Source organism: Dreissena polymorpha, chromosome 6 (assembly GCF_020536995.1).
Source record: "Dreissena polymorpha isolate Duluth1 chromosome 6, UMN_Dpol_1.0, whole genome shotgun sequence".
In the NCBI taxonomy this organism is placed as follows: Eukaryota; Metazoa; Mollusca; class Bivalvia; order Myida; family Dreissenidae; genus Dreissena; species Dreissena polymorpha.
In genome coordinates this window covers 76,251,856-76,273,700 of record NC_068360.1, presented here as the reverse complement: position 1 = coordinate 76,273,700, position 21,845 = coordinate 76,251,856, and the positions used below count along the sequence as shown (strand labels likewise).

Below are 21,845 nucleotides of genomic sequence, written 5' to 3'. Positions count from 1 at the left end.
CAGGTATACACAGCAACACAGACAGACTGGTGGTCCATCTTCAAACATCCACACCTAATTAAAATGACCTAAATCTTCATCACTGTAAATACACAATTTCAACATCAAGCCTTTGTTGTGAATGTGCTAATGTAGTAAATAAACATGTAATAAAACGACACATGCTTACTTCCAGAAATACTGTGATTCAAGGCTATATACTTAATGACGGTTCATATGTTTAAAAAAATTCATTCGAGTCTTTTATTCATATTTATGATGACATATTAAGGAAAGAAAGTCATACAATGAGACTGCTGTCAATTTTTTCAAAACATCAAGCCAGGTTTGTAATAAAATACCACAAAACTTTCATACTTTCAACAAATCAGAAAATCATTTCTTGCTTAAATGTTTTAAAAATCAGCAGTCATTATGCAAAGACAATTAGTTCAAAAATTAAAATTAATTTAACCCATTTATGCCTAGCGTCCGAGTAGAAAAAAGGCCTTTGCAAACAGCGTAGACCCAGATGAGACACCGCATGATGCGGTTTCTCATCAGGGTCTGCGCTGTTTGCTTAAAGGAATTTCTGTAAGGAACATTCTAAACATAGAAATAAATATACAGGGCATCCTTAATTTTGGAAATAAATTGATCCAATTTAGAAGGATGGGAGAGTCCACCTAAGCATAAATGAGTTAATTAAACCATATTTTACCATAAATCCTTAATTCATGTGATTTACGAACGCAAGCACATGTTTAGTACGATTGCAGCCAACATTCACTTGATATTAAAATCATTTGAGTCGCGTTCTGAGAAAACTGGGCATCATGCATGTGTGTAAAGTGTCGTCCCAGATTAGCCTAAGCAGTCCGCACAGACTGCTGTGACACACTTTAAGCCTAAATTGGATTTTTGCTAAGAAGAGACTTCATTTAAACAAAAAACGTTATAAAAGCGGAAAGTGTAGTCCCTGATTAGCCTGTGCGGACTGCACAAGCTAATCTGGGACGACACTTTACGCACATGCATTTTGCCCAATTTTCACAGAACAAGACACATTTTAACACTGTGTTTATAAGTTAGACACATTTCTAATTTCCAAGCAATTATTGTATTTAAAATCCAACATGCATCCAGACATTTCTGTTCTGACCCAGTGTGGTTTTGGCCTGCCCTACACTGAACATATTTGAAATAACTGCCAAGTTTCATAACAATAATAAAGCATCTGTTTTAAAGAACACAATAATTACAAACATCAATAGGCCAAGCATTCTTTTGTTTACAAAACAGAACCAAAAAATACACAAGCTAAATACAGACAACTTCAGCTTATTTTTTTATTCAAAGGAACTTTTTGCATTACAATTACAATAATTGACATAATGTTGCCTTAGAACAAAACCAGGACAGAGAAAAAAGCACTGGATGACATTGAAATTGAAGAATCTAATTTTGTCCGATATATTTAAGAATTATTTTCTAGATCCAAATAAAAATATTTGTCAGTTGAAAAACCAACACATAAAACAAACCAGATAGGCAAGATTGAAGAAATTTCTGTTAAATCTATCAAGGAAAAACAGTAAAACATTGAATATTCATGGAAATATTATTCTGTAAATCCAAATATACACAAAATGAATGCTTCAAGTACGCAGAGACAGATAATATTTTCTCCCGTGTTTGATAGCATTTAATCCAATACAATCGCTTTCAATCTAAGGGTAACGTAAAGCAAAATCCTTGATGGTAATTCCTACTCCCATCTGTATCCAAGTCAAGTCACAAAATAATTTGTCATTGCAACAAAACTTCAATAAAACGGTCATCAAGACAATTTACTTCAGCAACAACAATAACAACACAGACATCATTAAATTCCTCTGTGATTGCAAATCTGCATGTTCCACCTCCCAGGGTGCAGTTTTAAATATCTAAAATGCACAGGGATGTTACTGATTTTTTTGTCTGCACATAAATATCATGCATGCTGCAATAAATGTCATTTGGATAAAACAATAAAACAAGTTTCCATCTGCATGTTACCAGCCGAGATCTAAAGGTCATTGCAAACTAACCAACCATTGTAAACATATCAGGTTATAATACACCTATATCCCTGGGGGACAGAATTGGTCAGCAACATTTCCAGTTTTAACTACTACTAAAATGAGCTGAATCATTAAGAAATTACACTTGAACAATAAATGACCTATAGCTTACTAAAGCCTTGGCATGTAATATTCCAACGGTACCTTGGCGAAATGTTGTTCATGATTTCATGAACACTTCAAGCCAATCAGGAATTGTTCATGAACCGTTCTCAAAAAGTTCCTGATCTTGGTTCATGAACTTTTGGACATGAACTGTTCTTAAGACACGTTCATGAACAGTTTATGAATTTTTGTTGAACACTTCAAAGTTCATGAACAGTTCTTCATCTAACCATTAGTGCTGCAACAATATACCGGTATATCGGTATATATCGCAATACGCAATCCGCATATTGTATTGCGATACGATTTTCATCATACCGGTACGAAAATTTTACAAAAATTCATTCACATTTCGTCCAGAAAAGCCATCCGATATAATGATAACAAGGTAAACAAAACAAAGCAGTGTAAATATTTTTTTTCGTAAAAATAGCATTCTGAAAGTTTATTATACGGAGTAGCGTTGTTACATCGGAGCATTCGTTCGATGCTTTTGAACAGATTATCGTTAAATTAATTGCGCACAGCTGTAAATGTTTCGTTCGATTCTGAATTGAGCATTATTTAATTTGTAATCCGAATACACTGTAACTCCAATATAAAGCGCTCCGTTATAACGCTGAATCCAATATAACGCGGAAGGTGCTTGGATCCCATTTTTTCTCCAACCTTCCATTTGATTTCTGATTCAAATCCGTATTATGCAACTTCATGTATTTTCAGACAATTCAAAGATGGCGGCAATCACAGTCATGTTGATTGCTTTATTCAACTGTCCGTTGAACCGATTATAATCGCCTCGAGGTTAAACAACACCGACAGCTAATTGGTGTTAATCTGTTGTGTAATGTCAATAAAGGTGTGAAAAACTCGCGTGTCAGTGTTTATTACATGTATTCCTCATCAGAGCGGTTCAGTGCGATAATTTCCATAAGTTAAGTGCAAGCGGGATAGTTATACAATTCAAGTAATTCAAAACGATTGAAACATTCTTACTTTGATATGGTTGCAGTTTGACTATGTTAAATGAGCGGCTGTGAAATATACTGCCTACTGTATAAAACAACTTTTTCTGTCATTTCATTATCATTCTAGTATTATGTCATTTAATCTTTCAGTTCGTGTATAAGAAATTAAATAATGCAGACGATTTATTTACATGCGAACGCAGTGTACCGGCAATTGTTATCAGAGTTTCACTTTCATTTTCGCGCGGTATCAGAAAGTCCCCGGGAAACACGTTTTTTGTATGCGTATGACGCAATAAAACATTTTTTGTACATGAGTCGTATTGCATTCAATCTAAATTTAAAGTCGCTCGTCCAATGAAATATCTGCACCATTATGCACTGTACTCTTAACACTTCTGAAAATGGCATATAGATCTATGCGTACGGTTGTGTTTACGAATTTCTTAAACATATATCGTCATTAATGTTCAACATTATTATTTTTAAGTGATGTTGCAATTTTATTGGATTATCGGATAAATGTGCACATAAGAAAAGCGGTATGTATACTGTTATCGATACGATTCGGTTTATATGCATGTATTTGCGTCAACACAGCATGGCAATATAGATGACCTATATTATAGGCTATTCTATACCTGTTTTTTTATAGCGCCCTGCAGTTAATGAGCTAAAAACCTATAACGCGGATCCGTTATAACGCTGTTTCGCGGCTTGGACCCCATTGACCGCGCTATATTGGAGTTACAGTGTAACAATAAAAAATTCTAGCGTCAAATAAAAAGTGCTTTATCCTTTGTCTCAATAAAAATCGCGCGAAAATTATACAGACATGTAGAACGTCGCATGGAAAGTATGGGTGTATTTTGTGTTGTATAAAAACGGGAACATCACGTCAGGTGAATTCTGGTGTTCAGTGGAAAAAAAGCCCGGTTGGACGTTATTTCATCACATCTTTAAATAGTAACGAATGCCAAAATTAATGTATTTGATACTTGAAAAAATTTGCGAATGTTTATGTTTCTTGTTATTCTTGAGCACATCTATAGTAAATATATACCAGAATTTGCTTTAAAACTGGAATATACGGGATTATTGGGTAATTGGCAAGTTATAATTTTGGTACAAGTTAGCAATATATTGCGATATATTGCAATACGGGTTTTTGAACTGACAATATATTGCAATACGGTTTTTGGCGTATTGTTGCAGCACTACTAACCATAAATACTTAGTAATGAACATTTCATGAACAATTATTTCTGATGACTTTTCTGAGACAGACTTTGAGGATCCATCATGAATAATTCATGAATTCCTTTGTGCTAGATGTTTCATAAATATTTTTGAAAGTAATATTGAAATGTCTAGCATACTAATCTTGTAGATTTGTGAAACCTGTGAATATGCATAGTATTTTAACCGCTGTAAGTAAGAGTTCTTGACCTGTTGTAGAGAATTTTAAGAACATTTGTACAAGAACTGTTCAAGAACTGCCTTCAGGAACAGTTCAATAACTTTTTAAGGACCTTTCCTGTTCTTGAATTATTCTTAAACTATTCTTGAACACTTGAAGAACTTTTTTGAACAACATGTTTCCTTCTGATGTTCTTAAACAGGTCTACACAATGTTTATGAACATATGATGGACTTTATAAGAATCCAATATGTTCTTAAAAGGATCTGTCATTGTTCTTGGGAGACTTAAAAGACAAGTTTAAGAACGTTTTAAGGACATCTTATTCAAGAACAGTTTAAGATGATATCAAGAACTCAAACATGTACATTGCATTGCTGTTTTTACAAAGGAAGAATATTGTGTGCACAGGAAGTTGAAACGGAAGGCACATGGTTTATGTTATATTTGAAAATGTAAGTCTTTAAGAAATTACCGGCTGAACTGATCAGCCATTGGTTCCATTTCAAGTTCTTTGGCACTGTAAGTGTAACCATTTCAGGGAAACCATTGATTAGTAAATGATTCTTGAACTGAAAATGAGACTATTCATAATCTTTTCAATACATGAATTATTCATGAACATATAGTGCAAAGTTGTATTATGAAATTTAAAGAGTATTATTAAACCACTTGTATCTCAGTTATTAGTGTTATATTTAAATTATTGTTATATGTTGCTATCAATATGTTAAGTGCTAATACAAGACATGTTTCTTCTTACCCTGACCTGTTTGTTGAGCTTTGGTAACACTTATGATAACCTTTGCATAAATTGACAAATTCTTGTTCATGAATAGTTCATGAACACTTCATGCCACCTGAGTTCATGAACTATTGAAGAACTATGGTTCATGAACTATTCACTGACAGTCCGTGAACAGATAATGAGCCATTGAAAAATAGAAGAAAAATGTTCATGAACTGTTCATGAACAGCAAAACCCTGAATAAATTTTCAAGAATTGTGTTGTTCATGAACTGTTCAAGAACATTTCATGCCATTGGTGTTCATGAATAGTTCATGAACATTTCATGCCATAATGGTTCAAGAATATTTCATGAACACTTTATGCCATAAGGGTTCAAGAATAGTTCATGAACACTTCATGCCATTAGGTTTCAAGAATATTTCATGAACACTGCATGCCATTAGTGTTCATGAATAGTTCATGAAATTAAATTTCAAGAACATTTCACAGACATGGCTCATTTTCTGTTCACTGACTATTCGTGAACAATTCATGAACTCAGTTCATGAACAGTTCACAAATTATTCGTGAACTGCAGAAAACATTTCGCAGGGGTAATAGCGCTTTAAAATCTTTAAACTCAATCCATCCATATCCAATTGCTTGAATTTGCATTTTACAATTAAACTTGTTGCAATCTCCAATGTTTTTCTTAACAAGAGCTGTCTCCATAGGATGACATATGCCCCCGATAAATGCTTTGATAGAAGTTATGAGCATTTTTCAAAACCTAAACGCATCTTTAAACCTAAACGCGGACCCTTATAGTTCAAGGTCAAAGGGGTCAAAATTTATGTGCGTATGGAAAGGCCTTGTCCATATTCACATGCTTACCAAATATGAATGTTACATCTGAAGCGACATAGAAGTTATGAGCATTTTTCGAAACCTAAACGCAAAGTGTGACAGACAGACAGACAGACAGACAGACAGACAGACAGACAGACAGACAGACAGACAGACAGACAGACAGAGGGACAGTGCAATCACTATATGCCCTCCTTCAGGGGCATAAAAATGAATGCCACACAAAGCCCTGCTCTTTAATTTCAATGTCTATGGAGTACATTCCCAGACATAATCACTATTCCAATATTCACTATTTTCCTATACAATGATTACACTTTTCGGAAGGAACCCCTATTATCATGGCAAAATATACATTTTGTATCTACAAATGAAGAATTTATTCCAATATCTGCTTAAACAAACATCACAAAATGAGTGTTTCCTACATCCATATTCTTTCAACCTCTGTCAGACAGTTTTATTGCAAAACCAACTGTGGAGCCTCACATGTAAAAGGATGGCAACAACTTTCTGTCCACTGGTCATAATTCTCATCTCCCATCCATGACCCAAAGGTACCTTTAAAATTGCCATGAAAGTATGAATTAAATGAGCTTTGGGAAAAACTAGGCTTAATGCTTTTCAGGGACGACACTTCCATTTGGGCCGTGCTCTGTGAGAAGAGGGTTTAAATGAAGTGTGTAAAGTGTAGTCCCAGATTAGCCTGCACAGGCAGTCCACACAGGCAGTCCACACAGGCAGTCCACACAGGCAGTCCACACAGGCAGTCTGCACAGGCAGTCCGCACAGGCAGTCCGCACAGGCTAATCGGGGATGACACTTTTCACCTATAATGGATTTTTGAAAAGAAGAGATTTTCTGTAAACAAAAAATACCATAAAAGCAGAAAGTGTTGTCCCTGATAAGCCTGTGTGGACTGCACAGGCTTATCTGGGGCGACACTTGACGCACATGCATGAAAACCCTTTATCACAGAGCATGGGACGTTTTTATTTTATTTTTTTGTTTTAAGGAAATCTCTTTTTAAGGAATCCAGTTTGACGGAAAGGTTAATCCCTGATTAGCACAGGCTAATCTGGGACGACACTTTATGCACATGCATTTAACTCCAATTTTACAGAGCATTGTTTTAAACCCCTAATTACACCATGTCCATCATCACTTATTAGAAACAACTCACATTTGGCAAATGGGGTAAAAACCTTAAACAAATATAAATAAACACACATAAGTGTTAATGTTGTGCTACTAATGTATATGATAATTGCTAAACCTTATTACTGCTGATTTAATTTCTATAATTGAGGCTTAAATTGGTGGTCGATTTCAAAAGGCTGCATTTCATTTATGAGAAGATATTAGTGTTATCTGAACATATATATTGTATTAACTTCTAAAAATTGTAACCATTAACCAGTAATGTTTAGTATATTTGTTGACTTCCTTGTAAATTGTAAACAATGTAACAGTAAAAATCAAATTTGTATCTAGTTACAAATATTTGTTTTAGAGCATATTATTTATTGCCAGTGCAACGAAAAACTTTTATTCCAGCAGATTGTTACTTCTTCCCATTTTCTTATTCTTGAATGTTGTTAAGAGGCCATTCAAGTGTGCAGAAGCATAGTGAAATAGCACAAGGCAATTAATTAAGACATCATCAATAAACAATGTCAAGAAGGCTTAGACGGCCCCTGACTGTCCATTTCAATGTTCAACTTTGTACAACTTGTAATTGGGGCAACTATTTACAGAGACTCCACCTTTGTCCAGCCATTCTCCACATCTGATATTAATAATCTGTCAATTTATGGCACAAAATTAATAACAAAACATAATAGAAAATGGAATTCTCCTCCTTGTAATTAAAGGGCGAAGTTGTCGCCCATGTCGCACTCACCACGGCTGAGCTCTTAATTACATTGTCGTAGTACTTAAATACTTAAATACTGAAATGTGCAAGTACAAAAACATGTCTTGAAATATATTGAAACAAATTAATACAGAGTAAATTAATAGCTGTTAAAAATTACATTATTTGTAAACAAAGTATAAACAGAAGTGTTTGAAGATGTCATAATAACCGTTCTTGATCTGATTGCTTCCATCAAGTTTACTCTTAACACCCCACAATCTTATATGGCCCTACACTATTCACAAACTTGTTGGTCAATATTACCTAGCTAGTGATCCAGTTTTGAACTGGGCAGTAATATAATTGCGAAAACTGTTCTGACTAAGTTTTATGAAGATTAGTCAATAAATGTGCCATCTAGATAAGGCATATGTTGTTGACAGAAGACACAGTCATATTGACAAAACAGGATTTCAAACGCTCACCATTAGCAAGTCGTACCGAGGAGAGCAAAATACAGACAGGTGTTGAAACAGTAGTTTTTTGTAGACAGGTTTTGCATTTTTAGCATGCAGTTAAAGTCTTCAATAGCAAAATATCCCAGTAGTATCTACATAATATATATATTATTACAATACCGTTCAGTGACAATTTGCCTATGCATGAACAGATGAATACTTTAAAACACACATCAAAGAAATGCTTGCACCGTGGTATTGTGCAACTAATATTAAACATGAATTAAACTTTTGGCAAGAGTTTGTTTCTTTATCTAATGTTTTTTACGTTCATTTGCTTTTAAGCAGTTTTGGAAGGTAAAAACTAATTGTCTAATCATCCTAAAATGTGTGGTTCGTTTTGCTTTGCATTCTTTGGGCCTTGGTTTCTCAAACATCACAAGGAGAGAATCCAAGGTTACAGTGATTTTTTCTTATTTGCTTATTTTGATTCATAGCAGTTATGAATAAAGACACAAGTTTTTTTTTAATGCTATGGATATGTTACAGAAGACTTGGAATTAACATCTGGATGGCTAATGGCACAAAACTTCAAAGGAAAAGCTGCCCCCTCCCCTCCCCTAAAAATCTTTCCCAAATCCAAAATTAAAGGTTTTATTCTTCCAGAAGAGGCATACAGATTATAATTGAATCTAAATTAAACATTTTTATAAAAATATACCTTAAAAAGAAAACGTTACAAACAATAATTTCAGAAAGTTAAGTATTTGTTTGTAAATAACTTGTATAATCCTATTGGTCTAAGGCAACTTTGAAACTTTTATCTATGGCTAAATATAAAGTGGGTCCAGACTTTAAACGAGCCTCATAATGAAAATTAGGGGTTTTAATGCGTAAAGTGTTGTGTCAGATTAGCCTGCGCATTCCATACAAATTAATCTGGGAAGACAATTTCTGCTTTTATTGTATTATACTCAAGGGGGGTCCCAGTTGAGGCTGAAAGTGTAATCCCTGATTAGCCTTTTAGCCTGTGCAAAGTGCACAGGCTAATCTGGATGCACGATTTACCAACATGCATTAAGCCAAGTTTTCCAACAACGTGGCTGAAATTAATTCCAGACCAACTAGTACAGTTGCTTGGTTAACCCTTTCAGTGGGGGAACCGAATTTTGAAGGCCTTTGCAAACAGTTTAGATCCAGATGAGACGCCACAGAACGTGGTGTCTCATCTGGATCCAAACTGTTTGCTCTTCTGATAGTATTTTTTGAAAAAAAATCGAAGAAATGCTAATTGTAGAAATTCAGCAGACGACATTTTAGCAGACGATAAATTTCCCAGCATGCAAAGGGTTAAGGAGAAATGTTCCACTTTGTTGATGTTAATTGCACACAACAGTAGATAAAGCAATTATGTGTTTATTTCCATATGGGAATTTGGATACAAGTCATATGTCAGATTTGTTTTGTCTGAGGACCCAATATTCTCCTGCTCTAAATACAAGCTTTACAAAACTGCTATAGTACAAAGACTTGTACTTTAACTTGGTCAACAATAAGATCAAAGTCATTTCCTTGCACTTGTTTTACTGCACAAGAGATAAATACAAGCTGTGTTTGTTTGTATGTTATAAGCAAGGTTAACGCTTTGCATGCTGGGAAATTTTTCGTCTGCTAAAATGTCGTCTGCAGAATTTCTAAAATAAGCATTTTCTTCTATTTTTTTCAAAGAATACTATCAGAATAGCAAACAGTTTGGATCCAGATGAGACGCCACGTTCTGTGGCGTCTCATCTGGATCTAAACTGTTCGCAAAGGCCTTCAAAATTCGGTTCCCGCACTGAAAGGGTTAACTCCAGATTCATCAGTGATCCCATCCCCTCCCCCCACCTAAGAAAATTCATACCACTGATGACAAACAACAATTTTTAAGTTTTAATGGACAAACATGGGACACCACACACACCTTCAATGTCCTAAAATATATTGGCCATGCTCTGTGAAAAGGGGGTTAAATGCAATTGTGTGTAAAGTGCTGTCCCAGATAAGCCTGTGCAGTCTGCACAGGCAAATCAGGGACAACACTTTTCGCCTAAACTGCATTTTTGCTAAGAAGCAACTTTCTTTAAAAGAAAAATATCATAAAAGCGGAAAGTGTAGTCCCTGATTAGCCTGTGCAAACTGCACAGGCTAAACTGGGACAACACTTAACGCACATGCATTAAACCCCTTTTTGTACAGAGCATGGCCCATAATCATAACAAGGGACTCGAATCACCAATCAGGGGCCAGCAATAAACAGTCCACTAATGCCTAACCTGTACATTGACATCTGTCACCTAGATCAAAGGTAAGGTGCAAAACAGTTGCATCTGTTTGAAATTTGTATTCTGGATACGGCAATTTTATAGTCATAACTAATATTGTATGCAAATTAAGGCAACTTAATTGATCTATAATTCTTGTGTTGGTTAACTATTTATGCACTCAGATTCTGACACTCTGTCGATTCTTGTTGAATGCAATAGGTTTTAATAATTCAAATTTCTATATTGATTTAAAAGTAATTATACAATTTTAATTACATATATAATTTTATGAATGTTTTTGACTTGTTTTTTCACAACATTGAAATCTTTTGAGAAACATACATTCAAAAGAAAATGTTCAAAAATTAAATTCCATTTTTATTTCATATCAATTATGATCAATATGAACACAAAAACTCCCTATGCAAAACAACGGCTTTCAGATAATTATCTAAAATGTAAAAAACATTAAGTTACTAACAAAAATTACTTACATTGCTGTAATCCTGTTATGGGATAATCGTCTACAAGAGAGGTAATCCTGATTTGGAAAGGATGGAAAACTATACACAGTTCTCCCCCTTTGACCCCTGTCTGCCATTTGCACTGTTCGTGGCAAGGGTTTCGGAATGTCAAGACTACTCCCACTTGTAATAGTCCTCTTTACATCAGTATTACTAGTGTTATTATTACTTGTTAAAAGATTGTTCCCATCAGAGTTCAATTTTATGCTAACAACAGGTTTCGCACTAGAATTCATCGTCAAAGTTTGATTTTCCGACATTGCCACGTCACTGACTGGAAAACAGGTTTTCTCCGTTGATGGATCTTTTTCCATGGTAAGTACACATACAAATCAGGCAATAGGATCGATAAGCTGATTATTTGGCATGCATGTCAATACATCCACTGAAATGTTTCTGGTAATAAGTCTAACCTTACACCTTTCTGTTAATAAGTCTAACCTTACACCTTTCTGTTAATAAGTCTAACCTAACCCTTTTGCTCATTGAGCTAATCCATTCCCCTGCTTTCCATTCTGCCTGCTTGCAGAAAGTGGACCGATGGTTAAGGAATGTCACTCCCAATCAACATCCAAATGTTTTTCTGTACAGCAACTTTTATCCAGAGTGTTGTCGTTTTCTTTCATATTTTTATAGTGTACTGGTTTTTAGATAAAAACTTTATTTCGAATCTTCACCCATACAAGATATCAGATCTCTGTAAACAGACAGATATTTCAAGCGAATAACGAGTCTGATCCGCATATATTAACATGGTCAAATGGGTTTTACTCCATAAAACAGACTGGAAAAGTAAGATATAGTGTCATACAACTTGGTACAGGTTTATGTGTGAACTAACGTTTTAACAGAGGTCAAACATCAGTTAATGTTAAAGAAAAAACAATATTTCTGTGATGAATGAGCCTTGGACTTTTTGGTTTCAAGTTACCTGAACTATTTGCACATAATCCTTGATATCAGTATACTACTGTTGAATTTGTTTATCTCTTGTTAACAGTGTAGTACCTAATATCGTCCCATTGGTGCAAAAAGATAACGTGTGCCTACTTATTTCAATGTCACATGGTACCTGTTTGCACTCATGGGGCAAGATAGACTATATTTGCGCCTCGGTCTGGGAAAATGGGGCTTAAATGCATTTGAGTAGTGTTGTCCCAGTCTGCCCAGGCTAATCAGGGACAACACTTTATGACGAGATTGGACTTTCGTTGAAAAAACAACGTCCTTTAAACAGAAAATTTCAAAAAGGCAGAAGGTGTCATCCCTGATAAGCCTGTGCGGACTGCACAAGCTAATCTGGGGCGACACTTTACAAACATGCATCTAACCCAGTTTTCCCATATATATATATATATATATATATATATATATATATATATATATATATATATATACATATTATTATTATTTCAAAATGGTATCATAGTGGCTTATAAAATTTTATTTTGCATTGTACTAACAACCATAATTGTAAGTTGGAAAAGATTTTTAGTTGGTTATTGAATATAATATTTAGAGTTGACTTAAAAAGTAAGAAAAGCATCTTTCATGTTAATGTCCCTATTTAACAGTTGATACTTCTTTTTGAAATCAATTTTTAAATTTATTAATTACAAATTATTCTGATGTCTGGACATGAAGTTTAAAACTGGATTAAGTTAAAACCTAATTTAAAATAAAAATGCGTTGAATAACCAATTCCATGTAACCTAGACTCTACCATTTAAAATTACTAAAAATTTTTTTTTTTTTGTATTTATAAATTGGCATGAAAACAATTTATTGGTTAAACTGTGATAATTTTTAAAAACATTTGTTTTTATTTGTATATTTTCAAAACAATCATTCTGCAATATGATTCTTATTTACCAAACCTTAAATAAATCACATTTATCAAATAAAACTATAAGATCCTCACTAAGACATCATCTTTCAATTTACTAAAGATTATTATTTTTTTTTTTATAAACATCATATAATTTTAGACACTTCCTATAAATATCATGATTGTAAACTAAAGTCTACAGAACAAAATTATAACAATAAACAATAAACATACCTGTTATGTTAACCAATGCTTTAATGCTTTCCGGTGGTTTATAGAGAAATATCAGTGAATTAAAACTGATAATTTCACTGTTTCAAACAGTGAAAATTATCGGTGAGAATTATCGATAATTTTCATTGTTTACTGTGAAATGACGTCATTTTTTTGACGAAATGACGTCATTATCCCAGCAAAATTCGTTAGTTAAACTCTTGAACAATGTATATAAACTGTGAAAAATGCATTAAATAAAAAGAACATTTGTTGGATTCGGTGGATTATCGACTTTAATTCACTCGTGATCATAGAAAACATATATTTTCACTCGTGGCTGCGCCACTCGTGAAAATATTATTTTCTATGATCACTCGTGAATTAAAATCGATAATCCACCGGATCCAACAAATATCCTCTATTTAATCCAATAACAAAGCTGTTTTAAACTTCAGCTTTAAAAGTTTAAATTACATTGAAGTGTTTGTACATTATGCAAAACAGGATGGCCAAGTTGGCCCTTGATGGCTCACCTGTGTAATGATGCGTGGCCAGTTTCCAAATCAGGGCCTGATTTGAACAATCTTTGTAAAGAACCACAATGTAAGACACCAGAGTCGCGCTCTGAGAAAACTGCAGGGCACAATGTTTGTGCGTAAAGTGTCGTCCCAGATTAGCCTGTGCAATCCGCACAGGCGCATCAGGGTCGACACTTTCCGCCTAAATTGGATTTTTTCTTAGAAGAAACTTCATTCAATAGAAAAATTTCATAAAAGCAATCAGTGTCGTCCCTGATTAGCCTGTGCAGATTGCACAGGCTTATCTGGGACGACACTTTACACACATGCATTATGCTCAGTTTTCTCAGAACACGACACCAAATAGTAAACCAGTCTTTCACTTGCAGATACAGATATTTGAAAAGTCTATTTTTTGCTTTCCCGTGGTATATAGAGAAATATCAGAAAATTAAAACTGATTACTCGGTACTCGCTGTTCAAACTGTGAAAATCAACAGTGAAAATGATCAATAATTTTCACGGTTATACTATGAAATGACATTGTTTTCATGACGTTAAAATGTCATTTTTTTCAGCAAAAATACAAAAATAATAATTTGCAAGCATTAAAATAACAATAAAATTTGGTTGAAAATCCATTTTAATTCACTCATGATTATAGAAAAAAAATTCTATAATCACTCCTCATGAATTAAAATTTATATTCCACCAAATCCAACAAATATCCTCTATATAAATCAAGTTGCTACTGAGGCATGGCCAGTTGAGACCCCACTATACTATGTTCCAAACCAAATATATAACACCCTATACTTGCGGTTTAAGTAAATTAAGAACAACAAAAAAATAGTTTATTTACAAAACACTATAACTCCAATATTACACGTTACATTGACCGTCCAAGCCACAAACTATATATGTCAACAAATAGCAATGAAATAAAACAATTCTAGATAAAGTTGTCAAAATTCACAGTCAAAGCTTTCCCTGATCCCACCTATATTATTGATAAACACATGCTATTTGTCCACACATGTGTACATCAAACTAATTAGATTATCACATTGTTACTGTCAAATGCCCCTGTATGGGTAAGCCTCTAATTAACTATAATGGAGTAATAAATAAATCAGCACGATTGGCACCGCCATTATAAATTGAAGTTTAAGAAAAACATTGAGACAGAAATAGAAGGTCGGAGAATACCATCGAACAAACAGAAATTTCACCCCAGACCCTTGAGGTTTCATGCAACAATTTTTTAAGTTATTTATAATAGACTATATATCAGTCTATAATATTAGATCAGGTGATCCCTTGAGCTTGGCAAGTTTTACCCAAGGGGCATATGTTTTAAAGTAAAACAAACTTAGTAAAGGACCACATAACAAATATTTAACCCCTTACCATTGCAGTTTAAAAGAAGAAGTGTGTTTAAGTTATTTACAACATGGTAAAGGTACCGGTACCAGTACTTTTCCATATTGGGAAAAAAAATCGCTATGAGGCCAGAGGGCCCAGCACCTTAATAGCTCATTTTCAGCACTTAATGTTCAGGTGGGCTTATACAATTTTCATAGAAATGATTAAATATGTGTGGTTTTCATGCGAACAGGTTTCATAAGTGCCCAACCAAGCATTGTTAACTTGATATCAATGTGATATTTACATAAAAATGTACACACCATGTGGGTAATTTCCTTTCCGGATTAGAATTTTACGCGGAATTATTGAGTTTTGAAGTACACTTAAAACTTATTAAACGGCACGAAATATGCACCAGAACCTAATGAAAGCCCAGCTGAATGGTAACTTCCTGTGGTTTTAATAGGCAATATAGAGGATATTTGTTGGATATTATCATTAATTTTAACTGTTAATTTTCACTGTTTGAAACAGTGAATTATCAGTTTTAATTCACTGATACTTCCCTATAAAATACCAGAATGCATAAAATAAGTTACATTAAAAGAGAAAAAGAGTTCCTATTAAGTAAAACTGCATGATGATAATAAAGACACACATCCCAGCACCATATTATTCATTACACAAAAAACAAAATAATTTTGAAGGATACAGATCATTTATTTACAAGGCTAATAGTACTCCATTTTGGCAGCCAACTTTAGCTGTTTTCCTCCCTGCCCAAAAGTATGCACTCCCCTGGCTTAAATCCAACATGTATGAGAACTCAATGTCTGATAATGTTAATTATTTCCGTGGTATCTGAGTCACATGTTCCTTATTTATAAATCACACCAAACCATATTTAAAATGCAACTTCAAATTTAACTGGAACTAGTCATAAGATCTTTCATAACACATGGCCCTCTCTCTTCAGATACTGATATTAACTTTATAATCCAGTTTGAAACATGACACTGAATTATGCACACACTCATGTTTGTATCCCTTTAACATCCCAGATTTGAGTTACAAAGACATTTGTGTCATATGATTAGCATGCATATTTCCAGGTTACTCAAGTGTAACTTATGGTAACAAACTATTTGGTTGTATTGGATTGACCATATTATTTAATCCCTTTAATTCGTTATGCTATTTGTTTGTTTAGTTGGGTTATTCCCAGTTGAAAAGTTGTTAAACCCCTCATACCATTGCGGTCAGTTGACCAACTCAAACACGACCTGAGATAACTTTACCAGTGCCAAGTGTACATAGCTATGCCAGTACCTGACAACTACCCTGAATCAGATTAACTCTTTCAGCGCTGGAACGGAATTTTGAAGGCCTTTGCAAACATTTTGGATGCAGACGAGACGCCACAAAACGTGGCGTCTCATCAGGATCCAAACTGTTTGCTTTTCTGATAGTATTCTTTTAAAAATATCGAAGAAAATGCTTATTTTAGAAATTCTGCAGACGAAATTTTAGCAGACAAAAAATTTCCCAGCATGCAAAGGGTTACAAGGAATGACCCAAGGAAAAATTTCATGTCACCAATGGCAATGCCCTTACAAGTTATGTAGCTTCAGATCCAACCCACCTTCCTCAGATTTTTAGGCCAATGCTATTAAATTAACACCCAATTGGTGCAAAAAGGTACCATGTGACAGCGGAATTAGAAGGGACCATGGTATCTTTTTCCACCCATGGGGGATTTGCTTTGCTGAAACCTCTATTGATAACTAATCAGGTTCTGGAAATTGTTTGGATAATAACTTTGATGGTGATGTCTAAGTGACCATGATAATGACAATTATTATGATGCCAGTGATTATGAAATATATTAATGGAGATGACAATGATGATGATGATGTCAGTGATAGTGATGATAAAGGAGATGACTGATATGATAAAAAGGATGAGCAAAGAGTGAAATATGTTAAGATTACGACAATATTCCATCTTTTGCATCAAGTCAACAAAGGGTGTAGTCTGTAATGTATTTGTTCTGCATGATTGTGTTTTAAACCCCTCCATTTCACTGTTTCTTACATTAAACAAGAAATGTGAGATATTATTGCAAACAAAATTAGGCATCAAATTTTTAAAGCCAAAACAATAAATCCATGAACAGTGAATTCCAAAATCCATACACAAATTCCATTTTGCACAGCCATTTTATCCCAAAATTCCTGTAAACTTTCTTGAACCGATTATTCGATTAAGTTAGCAACAACATGTGGAAAACCAATATCAATCGAGCTTTTTCACACTTTGCTGCTGTACAAGCAAATATTTCACACAAACGAATCTAATTACAGACGTATTTTATAAGAAGCACTTTCCCACGAGTAACATATCATCATGTGCCTGTTGCAATGTTTATCAGGAAGAAAAATATATAACTACAAAACGAAAACAAAGTGCTTATGTTGTTTAACCCTTTACCACTTAGATACGGATATCAAGGCATTTGTAGTCCCATAGAAAGTTAAATTTAATTAAATACTTTTATTACTAGATTCAAGTTTTAAAGGCTCCGTTTCCAACCTTCAGATACTGATGAGAAGCAAACTGGTTTTATGCTGTTTGCACATAGCCATTTTCACTTTGCCTCTGAGAGGGAAAGGGTCAATGTAAGATTGTGCTCTCCATAAGTTTCATCAACTAAGATAGGGCAGAATGTTTGTCTGACCAAAAAAAAACTGCATTAATATGCATATATTCTCCATATCTGGCCGCCATACTTTTATCCTTTCCCACTCACAAGCAAAGTTTGATGTTAAATGCTGTTTGATGCTTATCAGTATCTTAAGTCTCACTATTGCCGGTAGAGCCCTGGTCCATCCCGCTTTGCTAATGCCGGTCGACCAGCGAGAACCGGGATGATTCGTATAAAAAAATCAATTAACGCAGTCATACTATTTCCTGGTGCCTCCCGGTTGAAGCCGGTCAACAAACCGGCAGAGTTCCAGTCAACCCTGGACTAGCTACGGTTTATCCATGTGAAGCCCCGGTGAAAGCCGGCAGCGTCCCGGCAAAGCCTTGGTATACCGGGGCTATACCAGCATCAGACCCCGGCAGAGCTACGGCTATGCCCGGTTTAACCCTGGTCGTCACCAGTAATGCCTTGTCAGAGCCCCGGTAGATGCCGGTGTCGTCTCTGCTGAGCGCCTGTTTACCGATGTACTGTAGCTATACCGGTTCATCCCAGTAGAGCCCCGTTCATCCCGGTAGATCCCGGATCACGCACCGGGGCTTCACCGGCATCATAGTGAGACTGGGCCTTTAGGGTTGGAAATGAAGCCTTTAAAACTTAAATTAAGTAAGAAAGGTATTTAATTTCTTTGGGACTACAAAGGTGTCAAAATAAGTATCTAAGTGGCCAGGGTTATTATCAACCTAGCCTAAGGACTTTTTGAGTTATAACTGAATCCAAATTCCGATTGACTGGACAGAAAGATGGACTGGTTGGGACTACACTTGACTTTATGCACATGCATTAAACCCCCTTTTGACAGAGCACATCTGCCCATATGGTTTATTATTTATAAAAGAAGAAGAATCTGACACAAATGTGAGGAGGAAGAGTGATGCAAAAACAGCAAGAATGGTGATGATGAGAATGACTAGATACTGAAAATGGTGATAGTAATTTTGATGATTATGTTGAGATTAGTGACGATTATACGTTGAATTTATTTATACACTTCAACACCGTTATTTCGAAGTCGTCGGGACCGTTAAGAAAACTTCGGATTAACGATAATTCGAAATAAACATTTGAAAGAAGACTACTTTGATTCTGTAAAAAATGAAACGTTGTGGAATTCACATGGTTCGGTTACACGATTACTGAAAAGCGTAAACTAATCAGATAGAAATAGATTTCCACTTGTAACAAACGGAGGAATACAACGATTTTTTTTCTTGTTTTTATTTTTGTCTTATTACAAAACATATAAAATATAATGAATAGCACAAATTATCAGGCATACATACATATTAATACATTTTCGGAAATGAATTAACTTTTTTTTAACTAGTACGCGATGTCTCTCTGAACACCGGCGTTCGCGCAGACGACACAGGTGTAATTATCGGCATTTGACGAGGCACGACAAAGGTGTGAAATTACGCTCAGTATTTTGCAGTTTTGACTTCGGATTAAGGATTGATAATAAGGTGCGAATTATAGTGTTGGGACCGTCTGAATCACTTCGAATTAACGATTTCTTCGGTTTAACGAAGTTCGGATTAACAATGAAATTTTACATTAAACAAAGAAGAACCAAAATCGGGACCCGAAAAATACTTCGAAATAACGGTGACTTCGGATTATCGGTGTTCGAAATAACGGTGTTAAAGTGTATCTAGTTGTAAAAAAAAAATCAGTATTTTTTGTTGTGTTTTGTTTTTTTGTTTTGTTGATCTGTTTTGAGAAAAAGAGCATTAACCAAACACGTTTTGTTACATTAAAACAATAAATACTGATATCTATATTATACATGTATTTACATTTAATTACCTAACTTACACAAATGCAACAACTGATTTTTACAATATTTTAAGAGTTAATACTTCAAAGCTGTTTAAATCACCTACCATAATTTTTATTACCATATTAATTTGATTGTTAATCACACAAGCTTTTAATAAGTTGTTTTATAGACTTGAATAGACATTGAAGCTGCTTGATAACAGTAATGACTGCTGAAGGTGAAAATTAACCCTTTGCATGCTGGGAAATTTGTCGTCTGCTTAAATGTCGTCTGCTGAATTTCTAAAATTAGCATTTTCTTCGATTTTTTTTCAAAGAATACTATCAGAATAGCAAACAGTTTGGATCCTGATGAGACGCCACGTTCTGTGGCGTCTCATCTGGATCCAAACTGTTTGCAAAAACCTTTAAAATTCGGTTCCCGCACTGAAAGGGTTAATGTTCAATATGGCACAAGGTATTCATAGAATCTACTTGACATGCTTTTATGTTTATTTTGTTATAATAAAATGCATTAAAAGCTTTTAGTTAAATGTTTGAGAACATTTAACAAACAAAACATGACATTAAAAAAAAAAGTTTGTGATAAGAAAGGTTCATATCAATAAATATCCATTATAACATTTAGACATGATGTTCTATTTTATACAATAAAATCAACTTTTCCCATATGATGCAGTTAAATGGTAATTTTGTATACACATATCATCATGTTTTAAATGGATCCGAAAGCAAACAAACCTGATCCCAAACCGAAATTGTTATATAAAAAAATCCCAATCAAAACGAAAAATTCTTTTTTAGAAAGAAGCGTAAATGATTATTTTATCTCATTTTATTTCATATACATCAAACAAAGTATTTAGCTTTAACTTTTCGCATAAATTGCATTCTTTCCAAAATGGCCAGTAAAAGGCCAGATGTGTCAATATTTGTTGATAAACAAAATCCCAATTTGGTCCATTTTGTCAACAAATATAATACCAAATTTACCATTTTATCAGTTTTAAAAATCCCAATTTGACCACTCCTTTCCAAAAATGATTAGAAAAACCCTGCCACGTTTATACGAATACCATTACATGTCCATTAATAAAGACATCACAACTCCAACAAATTCTTGTACATCCAACTTAACTTGTCCTTACATTCATCTCTGTATTTTAATCACAAACACAACATTTTTCTCACAAACGTAAATTCTGTTGCCAACTGTTAGGTTCCATGTTTCATTCAAACATGTTCTATTTATTGTGTGCAACCAATTTCATACAGAAAACCTCAGGAAAAGATAAAAGTCTAGTGTTGGTTTACACTTGAAATTATTTCATTAGAGTTTATTTTACACCGGAGGCTAAGGTAAAATGTACATCCCACTTAAGGTAAAAGCAAGAAACTATTCAATCCGTGCAATTGTGCAATTTTAAGAAATCTTTCTACTTTCATATGATGAAATCTTAGCTGTCCTTTGAAATGTTTAATTCAGAAGTTAAAACGACAATCTGATCCATGTACAGGGTTGTCATTATGATTGTAAACAAAGAATTATTTTGGAAAATTAACCGATTCGGCTGGGGGTCAAGGGGGCCGCCTAGGCCCCCTTGTAGGTCCAGGGCAAGGCCCTGGAAGGGAGGTCAGGTGGGCGAAGCCCCCCGACCGAAAACAAATTCTAGACATTTTAGGGACAAAATACTGCTATTCTCAGAGCATAAAAAGTTAAAATGAGGTCTAAAAAGAATAGAAAAATTTAAGATTTTAACATTTTTAGTATACTGTACAATGTAAAAACATATATTGAAAGATCTTTGCATGTTCCAATTCTATCCATTACCCGATAATCCAGTATTATTACGATTTCTTTTTTGCAAAACCAAATTACGCCCTATTTTGACGATGAATGTCGTCCTGCATTTAACGCAAGTGCATATACAAATTGAATTGTGGGATTGGGGAATTCCCATTGAACATGCGTGAATCACGTGACGCGATTTGAGAGCATTGAGAACCGTTTATATTTAGTAATTACGACAAGTC

The 21,845-nt window shown here is 34.4% G+C and overlaps 1 protein-coding gene across 4 annotated transcripts in view; it reads right to left on the bottom strand.

Annotated features, from left to right (window-relative positions):
- LOC127833606 (TSC22 domain family protein 3-like) overlaps positions 1 to 21,845 on the bottom strand; it is a 124,696-nt gene that overhangs the window by 67,390 nt on the left and 35,461 nt on the right. The window contains exon 2 of one of the 4 annotated variants that reach the window (XR_008027502.1): positions 11,309 to 12,035. The exons of the other annotated variants lie outside the window; for them this stretch is intronic. The gene's annotated coding sequence lies outside the window, so the exon portion shown is untranslated. The remainder of the gene's footprint in view (positions 1 to 11,308; positions 12,036 to 21,845) is intronic. 4 annotated transcript variants of the gene reach the window in all.